Source organism: Tachysurus fulvidraco, chromosome 7 (genome assembly GCF_022655615.1).
Source record: "Tachysurus fulvidraco isolate hzauxx_2018 chromosome 7, HZAU_PFXX_2.0, whole genome shotgun sequence".
Taxonomy (NCBI): Eukaryota; Metazoa; Chordata; class Actinopteri; order Siluriformes; family Bagridae; genus Tachysurus; species Tachysurus fulvidraco.
The window spans coordinates 16,232,066-16,255,708 of NC_062524.1; the positions used below are offsets into that span (position 1 = coordinate 16,232,066).

Here is a 23,643-nt window from a genome sequence, read left to right on the forward strand (position 1 = left end):
AAAAATGCGTCTGCTTCTGTGTCGGATTTCGAAAGTCTGCAGTTATGACGCATATTTTGAGCGACAAAAAAATAAAACACGGTTTATTTTAATGCTACAAGAGATCATAATCTTAGAATTTAGAATGAGTTTTGTTTTTTTTTTTTTTAAAAACTAACTAACTAAAATCAAATAAATTTAAATTAAATATTTATTTTCCAAATCTACAGTGAGCCGCAGCAGAGGGATGAAAGAGCCACTTGCGGCTCCGGAGCTGGAAAGTTTTGTTTAAAGACAAAATTCCAATTCGCTGACACTTGAGACTCCTTCCCTTATCTTCCTCCTTCCCTTACCCCATTCAGACATCCGAATTGAATGTTTGTGGAACATATTTTTTCCCCCTTTTTACTGCATTAACTAAAGTTCTGTATAGTATGTCAGTATAGTCCCATTAAAGTCCCCCGAGAGGTCCCTGACATAAGACTGACATCCTTCTCAGACCACATATGAATGAATAATTTTAGCACAGTGTGTGTGTGTGTGTGTGTGTGTGTGTGTGTGTGTGTGTGTGTGTGTGTGTGTGTGTGTGTGTGTATGTGTATGTGTATGTGTATGTGTATGTGTATGTATATGTATATGTATATGTATATGTATATGTATATGTATGTGTATGTGTGTGTGCGTGTGCGTGTGCGTGTGCGTGTGCGTGTGCGTGTGCGTGTGCGTGTGCGTGTTTGTGGATGGCCTGAGGGAACATACTGTATGATGTCCCCTTAGGTTTAGCTGCAGTGTTTCTACATACAAACAGTGTATACTTCAGTATGCATTATTCACAATGTCTGTGGTCATTCAAAGGCCAAAAAAAATCAGACACATTTCTAATTCATTTTACGCCAAAAAATATCCCACCACACTTTATTTAACACTCGAAATTGACTTTGTCCTAATCAACGTTTTCGCTTGAAGCCCGCTCACTGTCTCCGCATCGGTGAACCTCTGAACACGCCAATTACTGTACGCTTTTTCAAATTAGGTTTCCTCGTTTTCATTTAAATTCCAATTTGGTGTGCAGAGAAATGATTACAGAAACTTTTGAGAAAAGATGTCCTGAAAATAATTTTTCAAAGTAAGATAAAAAGGAGGAAGATACCTGCCACAGGAGGTCGTGAGGACAGAAAATGTGAAAAATGAACTAAATTTGAGAGTTAACCATGGTCTAATGTACTGCTTTTTAAACATGTTCTCAGTTCTGTTACCATGTTAAAGTTAATACTTTAAACAAAAACAAAAAAAATAATAAATAAAGTCCAAAACTATTTAAAATATATGCTAATGCTATATAACAGCTAACATTATTTGACTAGCTAGTTTAAAAGCTTAGAAATGGACAAACCTGTGATGGACTGATGGTGATTATGTGGCCTATGTATGTAATAAATAGAGTGTATGGTTTGGAACATGCCCAGAATGACAATTAAAAGACATGTGTGATGGAGGTGATGTGTAGTTTGGAACTCATCCTAAACACATACATTGTGTAGTGTATACAGTAGGGCCGTTGGTTTGGGACGATGATGGGGAAACAAGATGCATGTGATGGTGTTCATGTGTGGATTGGGACACATCCAAAACAAACCTCTAATCACGTTTACTGTCCGTGACCTGTATATACTGTAGTTAAGACAGTGTGTGGTTTGAGACATGGCCACAGTGGACTAAAATGATGATTATGCATAATGAGAAAATATTGGGGCTTGTTTCAGATTTAATTGAGTTCTTAGTCACAGTCGTTAAGCGTTATTGTCCCTACTGCTTCCTAAATATTTTTTTTTTATTAGTCTGCATCTGAAGATCGAATGTATTCCTGCTTCAGGAAGCATTCTCAACACTAATCATGACTAATCATACAGTAAAATAACCCAGTACCACATCCTCCCTTCTCAATGTGGGCTATTATACCTCATTTAGTTTGTTTTAGTGTCATCACATGAATTACAAGAATAATAAGTTCGGTAAAATATCAACGTTATTACACCTCCACACTGAAAGCAGCTCAAATCTGTGTCTGATCACGGGAAATGAAATAAACACGCCTCTTTGTGAAAAGCTTGCGAAACGTCATCATCTTAATTATGATTATTAAGGTTATTATGGATTACAAAACACCTCTGTACACAGCATGGCTGTTACATGGCTGTGCTCGAAATGACAAACGTGCATATGTACGTCATCCGATGCGTCGGACGAACCTACGGTCCAGTAACCTTTTTTAATGTGATCGATTATAGAGGACACAAAGACTAGATCATGTCCTTGAAAATGAGCTGAAAGCATTCATGCCTCTCATTGCTTTCTATTCTAAATGTTTGGGTTTGGGACACGTCCACAGTGGACTGAACGACTGAGGTGTTTGTTTAGAGAGGATGAATGAGAAGAATGCTGGCAGGATTTTTTAGAAGATCTGCAGGGTCAGGCTGTGTGTGTGTGTGTTTGTGTGTGTGTGTGTGTGTGTGTGTGTGTGTGTGTGTGTGTGTGTGTGTGTGTGTGTGTGTGTGTGTGTGTGTGCGCGTGTGTGCATGCAAAGGAAATGCCTGATCAACAGATTAGCAGAGATATAAAGAAAGGGCAGACCGCTCAGCTCTCAGGATGTTGGGAAACATGACACTGCCGTCACAATGCACAAACCTTCACAATGCTCCGTCCAAGGTCTGTGGGAGGAGAAAAGGGTCATGAAGGGTTCAGACAGAGCCATTGGCTTTTGTTTCATATATATATAGTCTACAGTAAATGCAATGTGACTGTCATCCTCTGCATCTCACCCACCCATGCTCTATTATCTCTCTCTCTCTCTCTCACACACACACACACACACACACACACACACACACACACACACACACACACACACACACACACACACCACACACACTGTATAAGTTGCCTGACCTTTTTTCTAAAAGCCTACAAGCAAATCGTCATCTCAACCTGTTTATGTGATATCTGAACTTTGACCTTTATCAAATCCACCAAATCTCTTTTTACTGTAGCATGTAGCATCCCATAATAGTCTGTACGGGTGACTCACCATGGCATCCTTGCTCTGCCAAACAGGGAGAGATAGAGAGTGGCATTTTAATTAGCTGTTTTAGAGATCTGGGTGGACTGCGTTGGTGGACCAGGCATGTTCTATAATCTGTAGTGAGATACATTGAGATAATAAGCATGGGTAATAATGATGTTGAAATCGAGGACACTTCAAAGTATATATAAAGGCAATTTTGCTAAGAAGTCAGAAGCAATGGAGACTCTGGCTCTCGGCCAGTCTGAGTCCATGATATCTCTCCCTTCCACCAGCCCAAGCCCCATGTCATCTCACCCTTCACCCAGTCTGAGTCCATGGTATCTCACCTTTCAGTTAGCTGACTTTTGGTCATTCAGATTACATGGTGATTCCTGAACCTAGTAATGCCCATGACTCACAAGCCAACAGCTAGTCCTAGTTCCTGCAGTCACACGCTTGAGGTCAAACTGAGTCTTTGGAGCTTCAACCAATCACTATCCATGATGTGTGAACTCTTCAGCTGATCAAATTGCTTTGTACTTTAGATCTTCAGCCAATCAGATCCCATGGGACATTATATGGTAAGTTAATGTACGTTCTCATGTTTTCAGGTTACCTTGAAGTCCATTAGTCTATTAGTCCATTACTAAAAGCACATAGCACTTACTCTATGACTGTTTAAATGTTCTGGTAATCAAGACCCAAAGCATACAGCATGTATTAACCGTTCAGAGAAAAGAGCTCATGCAGTCTCAGGTCTTCACCCAATCTGTCCAAATCTGTTTATTCTGTTACCAGAAAACCTCAACTCTATTGGGTTTAAAAGCCATTTGGTAGGAATTCTCTGAAATATTTTATTTGTTGGTTTTTATAAGACTGACACGGTAGATGGACTGTGTGTGTGCGTGTGTGAGTGTGTGTGTGTGAGGGAAGAAAGTGAAGGCTGTTCTCAAAGGTGATACCTGCTCTGGACCTTCAGCTGAGACAAAACCAAGGCCATTCAAAATTAAAAAAACAACCAGGAGCTAGAAAACTGGAGTTCCTGAGCAACATATGGAATGTCAGACATTTTAAAAACAAAATCACTCCCAATTAAGAAGATGGTTAGGTTCTTCCCATGCTGAATAAACTAGAGGTCTGTAGAATAATTCCATCATTTCTAGCTGTTTATCTTTAATAAGGAAGCACATTTAGATGGAGTACAACCCTGCGCTTATATTTGGAACAGTCTTGGGTTTTTCTGCATTAAACAGGATTTTCCAAGTTTTCCGAGACATTTTTTATATATAGCCTTTTTTTTATTAAGAACAGATGGGGACACTGAGAAAGAGCATGAGAGAGTGGACGTGACTAAAACCTGCAGGACTTGATGATTATGAGGCTGTCTGTCTGGCTATGTCCAAGAGCCAAGATTTTGCCCTGTCTTACACACACACACACACACACACACACACACACACACACACACACACACACACACACACACACACACACACACACACACACAGCACAGAAGTTCAAGGACAGCTTCTGATTGCCCTGAGGCTGAGGTCCAGACAAGCATGCAATCATAGTGTACTGAAGAACATAACATCACAGCTGACACAAGTAAGTACAGATAATACACACACCCTGAACAGATCAACAATAGACTAATTAATGCAGTACACACATGAAGTTCTGGAACATTCTGTCCAAGCTTCAAATATGTTTATCATCATCAGCATCAACCAAACCTCCAGAAATCTCTGCATCTCTGGTATTGATTGTTTTTTTTGTTTTTTGTTTTTTTGTCTTTTATTTTTCTTGATTTAAAATACCACATCGCTGTAATCAGGTAAATCACCAGACCCTTCCTAAGTCAAGCCCTAAAGCTGAAAAAACACACCGTTCTTTCCAAGACAATCAAAACGCAGCCAAGATAAAACTCTGGTTATGTTAATATTCCCTTTTGACAGGCAAAATAAATTGATTTGACATCAAAGTTTCTCTCAAACTAGGAGGTAAATGGAGTTCTGGAGTTGAGTGATACCACAAAGCATCTCCTGGTACTTAAAGACAGATGACCTTCCTTTCAAATACATGTTTTATTCTGAAACGAGGCACTGAGAATCTAAACTTGAATGAACCAAAAAATCTGATTCTTTCACACAAACACACACACACACACACACACACACACACACACACACACACACACACACACACACACACACACACACACACACACACACACACACACTCATGGCTCACCACCAGCACACTGCTAAGCTGTCATATAATCCACTCTCTCAGTCGCTGAATATTAAATTAATCCACTGCAATTCTGCAAAAAACAAAAGCCTGGAATTTCTCACTGCAGACACAGAGGAGATAAATAAACGAATGCCCCCAGTATCAACCCCCTGACAAACAGTAACACCTACACTTTGTTCTTCGGGTCATTAATGAGTGTTTGAGCAAAGCATTGATGGAGATGAGCTTTCATCTTTTTTATTAATTGCAAATTTCACTCATGCAAATTGCTTTTCGCTCACATTCTCCTCACGCCTGGCTTGAACAACCACATTCATTTACACCTGTCCAGTTTCATCTGAAATGCGTCCCAGACCACCTCCTGAAGTGGTTTGAACCATCGGATTTATATCTGTCTCGAAAACGTTTCAGAGGGCATTTAGACCTGGTCTTTTTACCATCGGATACCTATCTGATCACGGAAAACACATGAAGTAACCAGGTGTAAAAACCCCTTTAGAAAAGAAAAAAAAGCTTGCGAAATAGCAGACTGGAGATTTACACAAAAAAAAGTTCTCAGGCTCAAATAACTTTTGAAGTCTTTCCTGTTTTACATCAGCACAAGTGTCTCTCACCATTCCAGCTCTGCTGATGTGACTATTCCTCTCAGATTTAACTCGGGGCTACTCTACGCTGAATCACACACACACACACACACACACACACACACACACACACACACACACACACACACACACACACACACACACACACACACACACTGAATAAGAACACCACTGTCTTGGTTTCATGGATTCAAGGACATGCTTCAAATTTGGGAAGAAAAAGAAGGCAAAATTATCATCGCAAACCGCAATCACAGGCCTCTAGAGGAAAAGTGACTACTAGAAATCAAGCATCGTTAAATAAACTCCAGAAAAAAATGAGAATCACATTGACTTCTAAAACAAGACTTCAGAAAAAACAATTTTGATGGCAGAAGCTCTCTTCTATTCAATAATCTGTTGTGTTTGTGTGTGTTTGTGTGTTTGTGTGTGTGTGTGTGTGTCATTGTTTCCTGACATTGTTATCTGCAGCATGTTTTCCATTCTGATTGGTCAGAAGAAAATCACAGATTTTTGTTAATGCAATGGCTACACAGGAGGAGACAAATCGAACATTGCTGACGTTTATGTAAAACAGAAGCCTCCAGCAGTGTTTTGTTACAGTCAATACGGTTTCCTCCGTGTGAAAGTCTTCAAGACTTGACATTGCAATAAACATCGTTATAAACCTCTCAAATTAACACAGTAAAACAACGTGGTGAAGGAACGAGAGGGTGCTTACAGTCTCTTTAACGCAATTGATGTCGTTAAACATAACTTTAAAATGAAACATCGTAATCATGAGAAATTTGCATTGTGGTGGAAGAAGAATCGAGTGTAACAGTAGCTCGGCTTCACGGCACAGATTAATTATTAATTTTGTCGTTTGAGGTAGTGATTGGTTGGTTGAAAGTTCCAGAACATTGCTTATAGAACATGAGGCACAAGATATATATAAATAATTCATTTTCATCATCTGGATCTATAATAATTCCTCCTTCTTGTTCCTTTGCATAAGGAAACCTGTAATGTATGTCATTTTTTTTATCCTCTTCCTTCTCCCCTTCCTTGCTTCAAGGTTACCATGATGACCACGAGTCAAGAGAGTCAAGGGTCAGCACTGCTGTTTTGTTGCTCCCTTTTCTGTATTCCTACTTTTCCGTCCTTCCTCATCTCGCACCCCATTCTTTCCTCACGAGAAGATCTGAAGGGGGTAAAATTGCCGTCTTTTCAGCGATCTGTTGTTCTGGGAAATGAGGTGCACACACACACACACACACACACACACACACACACACACACACACACACACACACACACACAGACACAAACACACAGACACACTTAGTCTTGTTATAGGTAAGGGGAGGTGTGCTTTGGTGTGGAAAAATACATCTTGATGTTTCTTTTCACTAACTGTTTCCGTTTTGTTCTTTCGACTGAACGAACAAAACACCGCAAGAAATATTCAATATATCAATCAAATTCCAGACTCTGCACTCATTTCTATCGAGAAACTTTCACTCTCCAGAATGTTTATTTAGAAACTGTGTGTAAGGTTTTGCTTATTTATTTAGGAACTTCTTGGTGCTGTTAATGGTGCTCAGTGATTGGCTGTTGGAAACAGTAGTCATCAGTGATTGGATGTTGGGCACAATACTTAACATGGATTGGTTGTTGTGAACTGTGGTGTCCAGGGATTGGTTCTTGAATGACTTAAAAAAATAGGCAAAAAATTATATCTTGTAACACCAAAGGAAAGTGTTTGAGATGTAAATTTCAGGAGTAGATCTAAACTCTTAGCTCTTAACGTCTGCACATTCCTAATCTCTCACACGTACAAGTTCCTCTGTAATGATCACGAGTCATTACAATAGGGCTGTAAATTAGCATTTTCTGTTACTAAGCAGATGGTCCGTGTCAAACCAACAGATGTCCTGCTGTGAAAATGGTTCCAGTGTTTTTTTGGATTTTAAAGGTGTTTTAGGGTAGTTAGGGTGAAGGGGAGGGGAGGGCGCTGAGGCTCATTTAAATACTTTCTGAAGTGGGGAAAAAGGATGCAAAGCAAAAATTACTTATGAATGATCTGTTTATTAATAAACAATAATTCAGACTGCCACCAGTGTTGTAATGCAACGAAGTACAAATACTTCGTTACTGTACTTACTGTAAGTAGAAATGTCACGTATCTGTACTTTACTTCGCTATTTAAATTTATATCAACTTTCACTTTTACTCCACTACATTTCCTAGATAAAATGTATACTTTTACTCCGTTATATTTCCACTCATCTTACTCGTTACTACAAAATAAAATCGGAAGAAATGTGTGTGACTGTAATAAGGGAGCTTTGGCGAATCACTGCTCCTAGATTGCATTACGCACGTCCGCTCGCACTACGGAGAAGCACACGCAGTCAGAGCTGGAGGCATTTATCTACTGTATAACGTTAATCGGGGAAAGCCGCAAAGACGGCAATCAAAAGCAGTGAAATGTCACTATTCTTATCACCAGAGTTGTAGCACAAACAAAATATTAATGCAAACAATCCATTAATTACTAAATAAAAATAACATTTATTGATTTGGTCTTTGTCTTGTGAATATTTTTTTTTATTAATGACTGCATTCATTGGACTCACTGTTTGTAGAGAATGCACACATACATGAACTGATTCAAGACTGGCATCATCATGCATAAAATTTTGGTGTCCACTTTTGCCATTTAATAATACCATAACTTTTGGCTTACTATGTAGTCATATAATATATAATATTAAACTCTTCCTGTTTTAAATTCTTACTGAGGGCTAAAACCCCTAAAGATGAAATCCTAAAACCGCCCCTGCTCGCCCCTGCCTACCGAAAATCACTGAAATGTTACTTTTACTTCAAATACTTAAACATTAACATTAAACATTTAATATCAGAAAATTACTTTTGATACTTAAGTACAGTATATATCAGATACTGTAGGGCTCTTAGAGAGATGGGACACGGAAGAAGAGACTGGATCAGGGTTTTAGCAGAAGAGTGAGTTTAATTGTCCAACACTGAAAGCATAAGGGAAAAGTAGGAAGGCAGTGAAAGCAAAAATAGTTCCCTGTAGGGGTCGCTGGGCAGGGGTCCAGGCTCTCTGTCTAGACAACAGGAGGAGGGCGGCAGTGTAGCGGCGGAGCAGATCTCTCCAGGCACGTTGTGCAGGCTGTGCTTTCCTCCTGCAGGGTGAATGCTCCAGCGGCGCTCCTGATTGGTCCGTGTTTTCCTGCCGCTCCGCCCCGCTCTCACTTGCCGCGGTGCTGGCCATGGTGCTGAAGATTTGGCGCTCGCGGTTAGCGCCGCTGGCCAAGGTGCTGAACCGCCGCCTGTTCCTCTCTCTCGCTTCCGGGTTGCCGCTGCAGTGGGCGAAGAGCGGTTTTTCCTCGGTGTGTTTGCGGTGGTGCCCAGAACCTGGAACGAGAAATCTTGCAGAGATAAGAACCACCTTGTTACCCTGGCGTTGGTGTCCTTTTGCCTTGGCCATCCAGAGTAGAGGGGCATGGTCCGTCACCAGAGTGAAGTGCCGCCCTGCCAGGTAGTACCGGAGGTCCTCCACAGCCCACATGATGGCCAGGGCTTCTCTTTCCACGGCGGCGTAGTTTCTCTCGGCAGGGGTCAGCTTCCGGGAGATAAAGAGGACAGGGTGCTCTTCCCCATCGAACTCCTGTGAAAGGACAGCTCCCAGCCCTGTTTCAGACGCATCTGTTTGCAGCGAAAAGGGACGACCAAAATCCGGGTTCCGGAGTACTGGCTGGGTGGTGAGAGCCTCCTTGAGCTGGCGGAACGCCCGTTCTGTGCCATCCGTCCAGTGCACCCGATCCGGCTGACCTTTCTTGGTGAGGTCTGAAAGAGGGGCAGCTAGAGAGGAGAAGTTAGGCACAAAGTGTCTATAATAACCCGCCAATCCCAAAAAGGCCCGTACCTGTTTCTTTGACGTGGGCCGGGGTATTCTCTCACGGCCTGGACCTTCTTCTCCTGGGGCTTTAGCAGTCCCCGACCGATGCAGTAGCCCAGATACTGGGCCTCAGACAAGCCCAGGTGGCACTTGTGGGGGTTTGCCGTAAGACCGGATGTCCGGAGGGCCCCCAGAACCTCCCCCAGATGGAACAGGTGATCGGACCAGGTGGAGGAATGAATTACTACATCGTCCAGGTAGGCGGCAGCGAAGGCGCGGAGAGGCCGGAGGACGATGTCCATGAGGCGTTGGAAGGTGGCCGGGGCCCCATGTAGGCCGAACGGAAGGACTCGGTACTGCCAGTGGTCATGTGCGGTGCTGAAGGCGGTCTTTGGCTTTGCCTCCGGCGCCAGGGCGACTTGCCAATAGCCCTTCGTCAAGTCAAGGGTGGAAATAAATCGAGCCTTCCCCAGCCGCTCCACTAGTTCGTCTACTCGGGGGAGGGGATAGCTGTCGAAATCTGAAATCTGGTTGAACCTCCGGAAGTCGTTGCAGAGACGAACGGACCCATCTGGTTTAGGCACCAGCACAATGGGGCTGGACCAAGGGCTGGCCGATTCCTCGATAATCCCCTCTTTCAACATGCGTTCTACCTCCTCTTCGATGGTAGCGCGTCGGGCTTCCGGGACCCTATATGGTCGTTGCCGTACCACCACCGCAGGAGGGGTCTTGATCTCATGGTGTACCAGTGCCGTGAAGACATCTGCGAACTGGTCCAGGAGCTCTGTGAGGTCGTGCTGCTGGGCTGGTGTGAGATCCTCTCCCCTCCGTACTAGGGTCCGTTCTAGGGGATCTGTGTGAAGGGAAGCAAAGGCAGACACCACAGCCGGCGGGGGAATCCACTTTTTTAAAAGGTTGATGTGATATAGCTTGGTGTCTGCACGCTTACCTGGCTGTTGTATCTTATAGTTCACTGGACCCACCTTTTCGAGGACCGTGTACGGGCCCTGCCACTTTGCCAGGAACTTACAGGCGGCGCTGGGAACGAGGAGCATTACTTGGTCCCCAGGGCACAGTTCCCTTGCCTGGGCTGGTCGATTGTACGTTCTTTGTTGTGCACGCTGGGCCTCCTTTAGGTGTTCCTTCACGATGGGCCCGACGCGCTCGATGCGGGACTGCATATCCTGGACAAAGTCTATGACGGAGCGGAAGGGGGAGGGTTGCTCCTCCCAAGCCTCCCAGGCAACGTCCAGGATGCCCCGGGGCCGCCGCCCAAACAGGAGCTCGAAAGAGGTGAAGCCTGTGGACGCCTGGGGCGTTTCCCGGATTGCAAAAAGGACATAGGGAAGGAGGAGATCCCAATTCCGTCCTTCCTGGTCTACCACCTTCCGTAGCATACGTTTCAGGGTCTGGTTGAAGCGTACCACCAAGCCGTCAGTCTGGGGATGGTAGACAGAGGTCCTAAGGTGTTTGACCTGCAAGAGCCGACATAAATCCATCATTAGTTTGGACATAAAGGGCGTACCTTGGTCACTCAGGATGTCTTTGGGTATCCCGACTCGGCTGAAGAGCAGAAGCAGTTCTCTGGCCACGCTCTGAGAGGTGGCCTTCCGAAGTGGGACCGCCTCGGGGTAGCGGGTGGCGTAGTCCACCATAACCAGGATGTACTCATGGCCCCGGGCAGACTTTGGTAGTGGCCCAATGAGGTCCATGCCGAGCCTCTCAAAGGGGATGCCAATGATAGGAAGGGGAATAAGGGGGGCCGGAGCTGGCTTCAGGGGAGAGGTTCGCTGGCATGTGGCGCAGGCCCTGCAAAAGCCCAGGACCTCTGCGTTCATGCCCGGCCACGTAAACCGAGCCCGCAATTTCCCTAACGTGTTCTTGGGCCCCAGGTGGCCTCCCAAGGGGTGAGTGTGTGCTAGGTGGACCGGGGGGGGGGGGGGTACGTTGGCGTGGCACCACCAGTAGGTCACAAGGTTCTCCTCTCCTATCGGTGTGGAAGTAGAGCAGCCCATTTCTCACCAGGAAGTACGACGGGGGAAGCCGCCGGGCAGGGTCGGTGTTTACTCCCTCCACCTGCCGGACCTGGCCCCAGCAGTGCTTCAGCCGGTCATCCTCTTTCTGCTCTTTTCCAAAACCTCTCTCTTGGGTGGCCTGTTGAAACAGGGAAGACAGAGGGTTAACCTGCAACGGGGGCTCACCTGGGGAGGAGTCTCTGGTGTCTCGATCCTCGCGAGCCATGTACGCCCGGCGGTCCCGACCCTTCTTCCCCCGTTCCGACCCACTCTTGGCAGTGGCCTTCATTGCGGCGGCGAACCCAGGCCAGTCGTGTCCCAATAAGAGGGGGACAGGGAGGTCTGGGATAAGGCCGATGAGGAGCGGCCACTCTCCTGCTGGGCTCCGGATCTTGACCTGTGCGGTGGGGACCGAGCGGGCATCGCCATGGACACACAAGACCGCGAGAGTCCCCACCGACTTTATGGGGCCGGGGAGTACGGCCGGGCGGGCCAGGGTGACCATACTCCCCGAAGCCAGGAGTGCAGGCACCGGGTGGCCATTTACCTCCACAGTAAGAGGCCCCCTTACTGGGCAATTTTTTCCCAAAAGGCCCCCTTTGGGATGGCGTGGGTGTGCAGGCCGCAGCTTGCGAGCCATTGTTTGTGGGCCTGGTTTGGAGTTCTGAGGTCCGGTTCGGTGGGCATGGGCTCATCAACCGGTCCCAGGGTGGGGCGTCTATACATCGTTTTTTTCTCCCAGATCTGTTCCTAAACTGTCTGTTGCCGGGGCCGGGGGTGGCGGGCGCTGGCCTGGAAGTCTCTCCGAGCCTCCCGGCCCATTTCGAGGGTGGCCTTGGCATGTTCCAGGGTGTTCAGGAGGTCCTTTGTGTCATACCGGTAACGCCCGTAGGAACCGGTCCATGGCCACTCTTTCCACGACCTCTTTGGCCGTGAGGCGATCGCTCTGCAACCAGCGTCTGGTGATATGCAGCAGTTCATCCAATTGGGGTGTGAGGGTTGCTGTTTGGATCATACCGCCACCTGTGGAAATCTCCGGCCGCAGTTACAGGGGAACGGCCGCAGCTCCTGAGTCACTTCGGGCTGATGGAGGCTGGCCTGCATGAGATGTTGTAGCACCTGCCCCACAGAGGGCTCCGTAGCTGCTTCCGTGTCCGACGCCTGCATTCCCCACCAGTGTAGGGCTCTTAGAGAGACGGGACACTTAAGAAGAGGCAGAGAGACTGGATCAGGGTTTTAGCAGAAGAGTGAGTTTAATTGTCCAACACTGAAAGCATAAGGGAAAAGTAGGAAGGCAGTGAAAGCAAGAATAGTTCCCTGTAGGGGTCGCTGGGCAGGGGTCCAGGCTCTCTGTCTAGACAACAGGAGGAGGGCGGCAGGGTAGCGGCGGAGCAGATCTCTCCAGGCACGTTGTGCAGGCGCAGTCGGTGGTAGGGAGTCCTGAGTCAGCTGGATGTCTCTGTAGAAAGATATTAGAACAAATAACAAGCATTAGTCTCGGTTAGGCCACACCCCCTTTTCCTTCTCCAGCCGCTGAGCCTTGCTTCCTGCTGTGCTTTCCTCCTGGAGGGTGAATGCTCCAGCGGCGCTCCTGATTGGTCTGTGTTTTCCTGCCGCTCCGCCCCGCTCTCACTTGCCGCGGTGCTGGCCATGGTGCTGAAGATTTGGAGCTCGCGGTTAGCGCCGCTGCCAAGGTGCTGAACCGCCGCCTGTTCCTCTCTCTCGCTTCCGGGTTGCCGCTGCAGTGGGCGAAGAGCGGTTTTTCCTCGGTGTGTTTGCGGTGGTGCCCGTGCCGCCGTCACAATACTTTAAGACTTTTACTTGAGTAATATTCTAAAAGGCAACTTTCACTTCTACCAAAGTCTTTTTCTAGTACAATACTTGTACTTTTACTCAAGTATAGCTTTCTAGTACTTTATACAACACTGACTGGCACATGCATTAAACAATGTTGTGATTAGTCGTTGTTTGTTGGGGACAGCAGTGATTACTGATTGGTTGATGGGTACAGTGGTGATTAGTGGTTTGGTTGTTGGGGACAGCAGTGATTATTGATTAGTTGTTGGGGAAAGCTGTGATTAGTGGTTGTTTGTTGGGGACAGCTGTGATTAGTGGTTGTTTGTTGGGGACAGCAGTGATTAGTGGTTTGGTTGTTGTGGACAGCAATGATTACTGATTGGTTGATGTGGACAGCAGTGATTAATCGTTGTTTGTTGGGGATAGCTGTGAATAGTGGTTGGATGTTGGGGACAACTGTGATTAGTGGTTGGTTGTTGGGGACAGCAGTGATTAGTGGTTGGTTGTTGGGGACAGCAGTGATTAGTGGTTGGTTGTTGGGGACAACAGTGATTAGTTGTGGGTTAGAGAAATAGAGGTCACTCTATCAGATCTATCAACTTGTAGCGATTTTGGCTCACAAAGCAAGGTAAATATTTATAAGTCACTATAACGTGTTATAGTGACTTCTAAATATTTTAACCTAAGTTGAAATTAACGGTACTGGAATTAAGGTTACGCTTATTTGGTCTGTTCGTCCGGCGAACAGGCCGTGTACCTTTATTAATTCTATGAAGGCGTTATCTTCCCGGCCAAGAAAGATTTACTTTCCTTTTACTGTATACCGTGATTTAAATTAAATTAACTCAATAGACCATGTCACAGAAATCGTCACAGAAACTTAAATTCACCTTAAGATTCAATGAAAGATTCCTACTTAAAATACGCATCTAAATTGGTTGGTAAAGGAAACGGTTACTTGCATTGGCTTACTGAACAAGAGTCCGGATGCAACAGGGAAATCTCTGAAAAGTCAGTTAGGGTGGGGCCAGACGTTCTTCCAAGTTCTCCTGAAGATCAGAGCAGTTGTCGTTCTTGGAAGTGAAGCTTGCTGGAAGTCTGACCACGGATTAGTGGTGTTTGTGACAATTTAAAGGTCCTTGTGTAGGTTCCAGACATTCTGGAGCCAGTTGTGGGTATAGCCCTCAATAAAATCGTAAAACTGAGTGGTCATCGGTTAATTGAGGAGTAGATGTTGAAATTTAGGGTGCCTGGGACATGAAATCTAAAGTGACCGGTGCCAGATGCTACAACTCATATAACCAGCAGTATCAAGAGCAGTAAAATCTGTATCTCTAGGTGTTTATGAAATTCAGCAAAATCTGTCAAACCTGAAGACTAATTACTCTACTGTACCTCTCTGTGTGGAATGTAAAAATATCTCTGATTAACTAATCCATACTCTAAGGAGCTGTGCCAAAACTCAACAGACTCTCTGTTCAACTCGGGTACTCTGTTTAATTGAAGTATTGAAGAGTCGTAGTTAATAGAACGCCTCTGTGCCTCGCTTGTGTCTGTCCTCTCCTTCCTGATCTCCTGATTAAGGGAACAATAGCAGTGCACACGATCTGAGGATGTAGTGTGAGTGAAAGACAGAAGGTCATGTGATCAGAGATTGAGCATGATTTCTTCGTCTGATATCTCCAGGTTCAGGTTCATTGACATGTTTCACTCTCTCTCTCTCTCTCTCTCTCTCTCTCTCTCTCTCTCTCTCTCTCTCTCTCTCTCTCTCTCTCTCTCACACACACACACACACACACACACACACACACACACACACACACACACACACACACACACACACACACACACACACACAATCCACATTCACTCCTGATGCACATAATATCCATATAACATGAGGTGAGATTGAAGTCTAACATAAACCATCCAAATATCACTGTTAATGTGAAACCATCCTTTGTTCAGAAATGACAATTTTTTTTTACTAAAAAGTTCACTTGCTCATGTGATGAAATCCTCAGGTATTTTCTTTTCTTTTAAAAAAGTCTAAACTTTTACACTAAGGCTAACTAACACCAGCTTTATCCCTAATCTGTTAGCTACTGTAGCTAGCTAGCTATCCAGATAATACTAGCTAAAGGCTAATCGTTAGCTGTTGTGATGATTGTGGTAATCAGTTCTGCTAGCAACGCTAGCACTATTTTCACCTTTAGCGGCAATATTAAATTCTAGGATCCAGTAACAGTCATTGATGTTGATTTATATCATTTTATTTTATATTATAATAAAAGGGTACAATTTTTTTTTGTGAGAGAGAGAGAGAGAGAGAGAGAGAGAGAGAGAGAGAGAGGCAGAATGGAAGACACTGAGAGAGACATGGAAAGAAAAGTTGCAGATATACTGAAGAAAATGAGACACAGAAAGAGAGAGTTAAATGAGAGAGAGAGACGAATAAGGGTGAGTGAGAGTGAGACAGAGATAGAGATTAGTTTTTGGGCATCACATTTATATACTGAGAGTAATGCATGAATTAATGGTGTCACACCTGGAGTGTTTGAGAGAGAGAGAGAGAGAGAGAGAGAGAGAGAGAGAGAGAGAGAGAGAGAGAGAGAGAGAGAGAGAGGTGGAAAAATAAAGTGGGTGGATAAAAACACATACGGAGGAAAAAGTGTACGTATAAAGGATAAGAAAGGAAAATAATTGAAAATATATGAATCAGAGACACTGTGTGTGTTTGTGTGTTTTTTTTGTTTGTGTGTGTGTGAGAAAGAATATGAATGAAAATATAAATATATGAATCAGACAGACAAAGTGTGTGTGTGTGTGTGTGTGTGTGTGTGTGTGTGTGTGTGTGTGTGTGTGTGTGTGTGTGTGTGTGTGTGTGTGTGATGTGAATAAAACTGCATCTGAGTATGTGTGTGTGAGGGATGTGAAATGAAAGAAAGTGTACATGAGCATGTACAGTACGTGTGTGTGTGTGTGTGTGTGTGTGTGTGTGTGTGTGTGTGTGTGTGTGTGTGTGTGTGTGTGTGTGTGTGTGGAACGTGAATGAAATTGCACGTGAGTATGTGTAAGTGTGACATGAAAGAAAGTGCACGTGAACATGTACATTAGTGTGTGTGTATGAGAGAAAGAATATGAATGACAATGGAAAATATATGAATCAGACAGACAAAGTGTGTGTGTAATGTGAATGAAACTGCGTCTGAGTATGTGTGTTTGAGGGACGTGAAATGAAAGAAAGTGCACGTGAGCGTGTGTGTGTGTGTGTGTGTGTGTGTGTGTGTGTGTGTGTGTGTGTGTGTGTGTGTGTGTGTGTAAAAAACAGAACCTGAATGTGCACAGGAGCTTAAACATGCGTGTCATCTGCATGGCTGCACACTCTCTATTTTTTCTCGTGTGTGTGTGTGTGTGTGTGTGTGTGTGTGTGTGTGTGTGTGTGTGTGTGTGTGTGTGTGTGTGTGTGTGTGTGTGTGTGTGCATGAGGCATGAAAATGAAATGTGACTGACTTTGCAGCAACACAGACAGACAGGCACGCACACACACACACACACACACACACACAAACACACACATTCTTTGTCTTACTGTCTTTGTGACCTTGTATTACTCTGTACTCTCTTGATGTATTGGTTGTTTGTGGGCGTGGCCTGAAAACACTCATCACCCATATGCATCAGCGATCTTATTTCCAGTGATTTTGGGGTTTTTCAGACAATTTTAAGGAGGATTTTGAAGCTTTATGACAGGATAAATGATGAACTTTCTGAAGTAGTAACAGCAGTAATGAGCTGTTCATGTAGTTGTTCATGTATTCATAATATATTCTCGATAAACCACCTGGACTTAGCAGTGGAATGTTCCTGAATATACTTGCTCTAATTAACAGACAAAGATTATCTAAGTATTATATAATACAGTTTATACTTTTACCTGTATTCTGAATATTTTGTTTTTCCTTCTGTTGTACAGTTTCATCTTTTCAGCTTCCTTTTCTCTTTTTGTGTCTCTTTCAAACATGCTCATGTCGTTCTTCAGCTTCCTTTCATCAAGGTTTTCTCCCGGTTGCAGTCGAGCGCTTTGTTGGTTTTCCTCCATGCTCTTTTTCAGCTCTTTTCATCATCTTGACTTACTTCGCCTACTTGGTGTCATTCTGCTTGGAAACCGTCCACTTCACTTTCCTGTCTCATCCTTGCATGCTCACATTTCAAGTCAATTAAAGTCAAGAAGCTTTTATTGTAAATTCAACCATATATAGCTGTTGCAGTACACATTGAAATGAGACAACGTTTCTCCAAGACCAGGGTACTACATAAAACAAAGACAGAGCCAAAGACCGAGTAAGTCTCAGCCACATAAAATGCAACTGTACAACCTGTTGTAAACAGTGCAGGACAAGACAAACAAAGTGGAAATGTCCTTTCCACTTTAACCAACTGGAAACTTCCTTTCTACTTTCTGGACAATTACTGATTCAGCAGGATTTTATCAGTGCTTTAATTATTAACCCGGCCTTCTGCTGCTCAAGAAAACAATCTGCTATAAAGAGAATATTTTTGTTTTAATTCAGTTCAATCCACTGATATTTTCAGTGGATGCAGTCAGTTGACCTGTTTTGGTTCATTCCCAAAAATTGTCATTTGTTCTGTGCTTTACACTGGTCAGGATGGCAGTTGATCCAGAGCTAATCCTGGGTTAAACAAAGGGCTAAACAAATCATTAGCAAGTTTCATTCTGACCCTCCGGTCTTTATTTGTTTATCTGCAAGGGAAATAATTGACTCCAGTGTTTGTTGGTTCCATTTTCCCTCATCCAGGCTCTTAGATCCCAACAGCTGCCATGGCTGCTTATAAAATCAAGTAGGGGTAGCAAAATTTACTCACATTGAATAAAGAAATGCATCTTTTCACAGCATGTCCTGCGAATAGTCAAATCCATTTATCCAATAATCCATCTAGCCATAGAATTTATCCTACACTTGGTCTTGGGGAACCAGAAGGGTATCCGGTGAGACTCGGGAGTCTTTGAGTATGAGACAGGGGACACACTGGAAGATTTGCCAATGCATCACAATGCACACACTCTCACACACTACAAAAAGTTTAGAGATGGGAATCAATCATCAGCACATGTTTATGGATTGGAGGAGGAAACTCCAGAACCATGCACACCCATCGCAGGGCGCACACACACACACACACACACACACACACACACACACACACACACACACACACACACACACACTACGGACAATTTTCCAGGGATGCCAATCAACCTACCATGCATGTCTTTGGACCAGGGGAGGAAACCAGAGTACCCGGAGGAAACCCCAGAGGCACTGGGAGAACATGCAAACTCCACACACACAAGGCGGAGGCGGGAATCGAACCCCAACCCTGGAGGTGTGAGGAGAACGTGCTAACCACTAAGCCACCGTGTCCCCCCTGTGCTGTCATGTATGTGACAAATAAAGGCTTCTTATTCATGATCTTCTTCAACCCCCTGAAGGTCATGTTAAAACACCTTTGATTAGGGCTAAACCGTGGCCCTGGGGATACGATCTCACCCTGCACTATAAAGAGAGGCATTCTCCTCCCTCAAGCTAATCAGGGTGAAAATACAAAGGAGCCTTGACCTGGATGGTAGAACTGTATAAAACGTCACATCTGTGATGATCAAGAGAACATGCTGAGAGATCATGTGGAAAATGCACCCAGGTGTGCCCTTCAAAAACAAATGTCCTCAAGCTTTGCTAATGTATGAAGCATTTGTTATAATTATAGAAATTAAAGAAAAGGAAAAGAAATGTCTGGATTAAGATAATACACTGTCATAATCCCTCTAGATTATAATGCTCTGTTTGTTCGACTGCATAAAAGATTGACCTTAAAAGCTAAAAACAAAATGAAACCTGTCGATCACCTGCTTTTAACCCAGGGGTGTGCGTGCCATGCATGCTTTTAAAAAATTTCCTCTTTTATTATTCAACCCTCTGTGTGGAACGGTGCTATTTCTGCAACTGTGGAAGGAAAGTTTTTTCAATCCTCTAAAATATTAAAGGTGGATGCTGAAATTATCCTTCAAGCTTTCTAAAGATAGAGTCAGGCCCGGAGGCGCTGTCACTGAGCACAAGCCTGACAGAAACGGTAGGTTTGTTTTACTAGTCACACAAAAATGCTGAACTTCCTGCCGTGTGAGTTTCTAAAGGAGAGAGAGAGAGAGAGAGAGAGAGAGAGAGAGAGAGAGAGAGAGAGAGAGAGAGAGAGAGAGAATTCTCATGGAATGTGAGATCTTGTCACAGGACACTAGAAATGGTTTCATGAACAGCAGTCAGAATGTAAGTGAATGCATTTGCATCTAATTAAGGTTTAGTTTTGAGTTAATATCTTTAGACCAAAATGTTTCCATTTCCTGTTTTTCAAGGACAAACATAGCGCTGATTACAGGGAACTCACATCAAAGGAATTTTTTATGCTCTTAAAAAATGTTGTGGAATGTTTGAGAAATTAGTCATGTAACTTCCTGTAATATTTAGACATTATGTTGTTAAAAAAAAAAAAATAAATAAAAAATAGGGGCTTTGTGCAAACATTTGCATTTTCCTGTAAGTGGTTAGGAGTTTGACTTTTTGTTCTTTGCTGTATATCAGGCAAATAAAAGTCTGACAAACAGGAAAAGAAACAGGAAGTCAGAGTGATTGTAAGGAATAAGAGATGCAATGATCCAAAAGCAGATAAAAATTATCACTTTTTTGTGTGTGAATGTTTTTTTCCTTCATCATCTTTCCAAAAATGAGCTCCTGGCAGCCATCAGTGCTAAAACGTGAGTTCACCTCCTCCTTTGCTAACACTTCATCTTATCAGTCTGGAAAGAAAATAAATGTGGGAATTATCTTCTGTAACTTTTCGATAAGAATTCTCACACTTATTTACTTTTTCACTTTTCCTATTAAAAAAATATTAGGAGTCCTTTAAAAGGGGAGAATTATAGAGTTTTATAGATTCTAGGATATATAAATTATTGTTTTTGTTTCGAAGGACTGACACATGACTTAAGTTTTCCCTTACTTATTAGCAAGCATGCTAAGAGCTACAGTAAACTGTGGAGGTTTATTTATTTTAATCTACATAACATAACATAACATAACATAACATAACATAACATAACATAACATAACATAACATAACATAACATAACATTACTAGCTGCTTGGCTAAGTAATTAAAATGACTGGCTTTCCAACCCACTCACACTTTACTGTATGTCAGCTGTAATAAACAGATTTAATCTTCATTATATGTATTTAAAAAATACTCAGTAATGTTGTGTTAAAAAATATCTTGAGATCCACAGCTGCTCCTTTTCACATGCTAATAATAATTTGCCTAAAGGTTTCTCTTAAGCCCTATTTGGACGGGATTAGTTTTATGTGGGGACGTGGAGTAATGCAATTTTACCTCAGGACGTCTGTAATATTAATTGGCCAATTCGCACGGGACGAGTAAAACTAGCAGAAGTGGGAGGGGTACCTTGCTTTACGCACCACAGTAACCTCCTTGTCGTCATGTGCGTAACAGACATGGCGCAAACAAGAAAAGCACGAAACTGGAGCAGTATATACACACACACACACACACACACACACACACACACACACACACACACACATATATATATATATATATATGTTATATAAAACAGTTAAATCCAGTCTAACAATTCTGATTGGACTGTGGTGGTAATAGACACTTACCTAGAGCTAAAAGGTTTTGTGCCTCTAATGAGTGTTTCGATCCCCTTTTTGCTTTAAATGGTATGCGGAAAACACTGGAGGTTTGCCACAGAGTTGGCCCACCACCTACAACGCAACGAAATGCTTCTTCAAGCGCCTCCATGCTTGCAAAAACACGCCAAAAACTACTTTTAAACAGGAAATGACGGAATTTTACCGTACGTATTCACAGCGGGTCTATTCGGACGGGATTAGTATATCCTTAGGTAATTTTTCCGGACCTTTTCACAGAATGTAAAATTCGCCATAATCTTTACTGACATTGTCCGTATCTCTGTGATTGACAGGGGAGAGAGAGTATGCCCCTACCCCACATAAACCCTTTTTTTTGCTTTAAAATCTACAGACTTCATCTTCATCTTCTTCAATCATCTTTTGCACCTGTTTCTTTTTCCCAGCATAGCTGTTGACGATCTCTGGTCTTTTCTTTTTCTAGTGCACTTTCATGTATTTCTACTTGTCTCACTTCCTGGTTTTGACCTTCCCCTGCCTGTTTGGATTGTCCTTCAGCTAACTGCAGATTTTAACATGATACTCAGCTCTTCCTGTCAGTCACCAACAATCCCAATAGCTCCACACTCCACATCACACATACCATATGTAATATTCTAATCATACTAATCTAGGATCATCTCCTGTGGTGTTTTCATAAGATCTGACACGCAGAACGTGGATAGAATGTGACTGTCCTTGTGGAAGGATGTTAGATCATCGCCACAAGGGGTATGATCATATTCACAAGGTGTCTCCACAATCCATCATACTCCTGGAGCAGACATGGTTAATGGCCTTGATCAAGGGCCCAGCAGTGGCAGCTTGAACCCCAGCCTTCTGATCAGAGTCCTAACCAATGTTTTGGACACACTGGATATTTATCTTGTGCTGCTGCACCAAAACACTCTCGAGACTCATACACTTAATTTCTGTCTGCTATGTGGGGTGACATAATCTGTCTGCCGTTACTGATGTCTTGATGACTCAGGATTCAGGATGGACTGTATTCTCATTAGCCTCAAACCGTTTGTCCGGTCCGATTTAATAGCGAGCGAGATCCTATGGAAATGCCTCCATCTGCTTCAGGCCATTACCTAAAATAATAACAAATGAACTTCTGCAAAGGAAAATATTAAATACATGACATCGTGGGCAAAAGTCTGTGTATCAAAGGCAGACATGAAGCGTGTCTAAAAAGCCCTGACGTCTGTTTTTCACACAGAATGAGTCATCTTTAATAAAAACATCATATAGACAGGCATGCTAATCGAATTTCACAGCTCATATTCGTGATAGAAGAGCCAGTTCCAGAGCTTTTTCCAGTCTTCAGAGTAAAACCGAATCCAATCAAGTCCCTTCATAGCCGATAGGAGTCTGAGAACGAGAACTATTAAAAGGACGTATTAAAAATAATAGACACATAGCTATAATAGAAAGGAAGAGAAAAGAGTGAGACATGAGTCAGCTGTACGACTGATTCCTGTCCTCGCTGCAGCCTCAAAACCAGATGTGATATTTCTGCTGACTCAAGGTTTGACATGTGGAGATGCTTTTCTGCTCACCATGGTTGTAAAGAGTGGTAATTTGAGGTACTGTAACATCTCCAGCATTCTCTTCTGATCTCTCTCATCACCAGGGTATATCTGCTTTCATGAAATGTTTCTGTTTCTTTTGGGTAGCTGCTTGAGACTGTGGACTGAGATTGTAGAGAAGTCTCTCGAATGTTAGGTGATTACTTTAGGCAGATAAAGTATGTTTGATGTGGTAGCATAGTAGTTAATTATGATTGTAAGGTTGTGTGTTTGTGAGTTTGAATTTCAGGTCCAACAAGCTGTCACTGCTGGGCCCTTGAGCAAGGCCCTTAACCCTCAATTGCTCAGTTGTATAAAATTTGATCAGGTTTTTCTGGTGTTTTTAGTATTTCAGGAAATACAATCTATAGGTGTAAACCTCAGATACGATACAATAAGACTTGATGATACCAAGATACATTCAGATAATTTAATATCCCCACAGGTCCCTATAATAATAAACGCTGATGATGTAGATGAGGTTTGGCAGCTTTCAGAGCCAGACGACGATGCTGATATTTCTACAAACAAACAAACCCACTTCCCAGTTTAGACCATGCCCCCTTCAGATACACAACTAATCTGTACACTCGGGTGTGAAAAAGTGTGAAATCCGCTTTGTGAAATCTAATTTGGTTAAACTCTGTTTACCA

At 43.4% G+C, this 23,643-nt stretch overlaps 1 pseudogene; it reads right to left on the reverse strand.

The window, feature by feature from the left end:
- Positions 1-8,902: 8,902 nt before the first annotated feature.
- Positions 8,903-11,526, reverse strand: LOC125145250 (annotated as a pseudogene).
- Between the last annotated feature and the right edge of the window lie 12,117 nt (positions 11,527-23,643).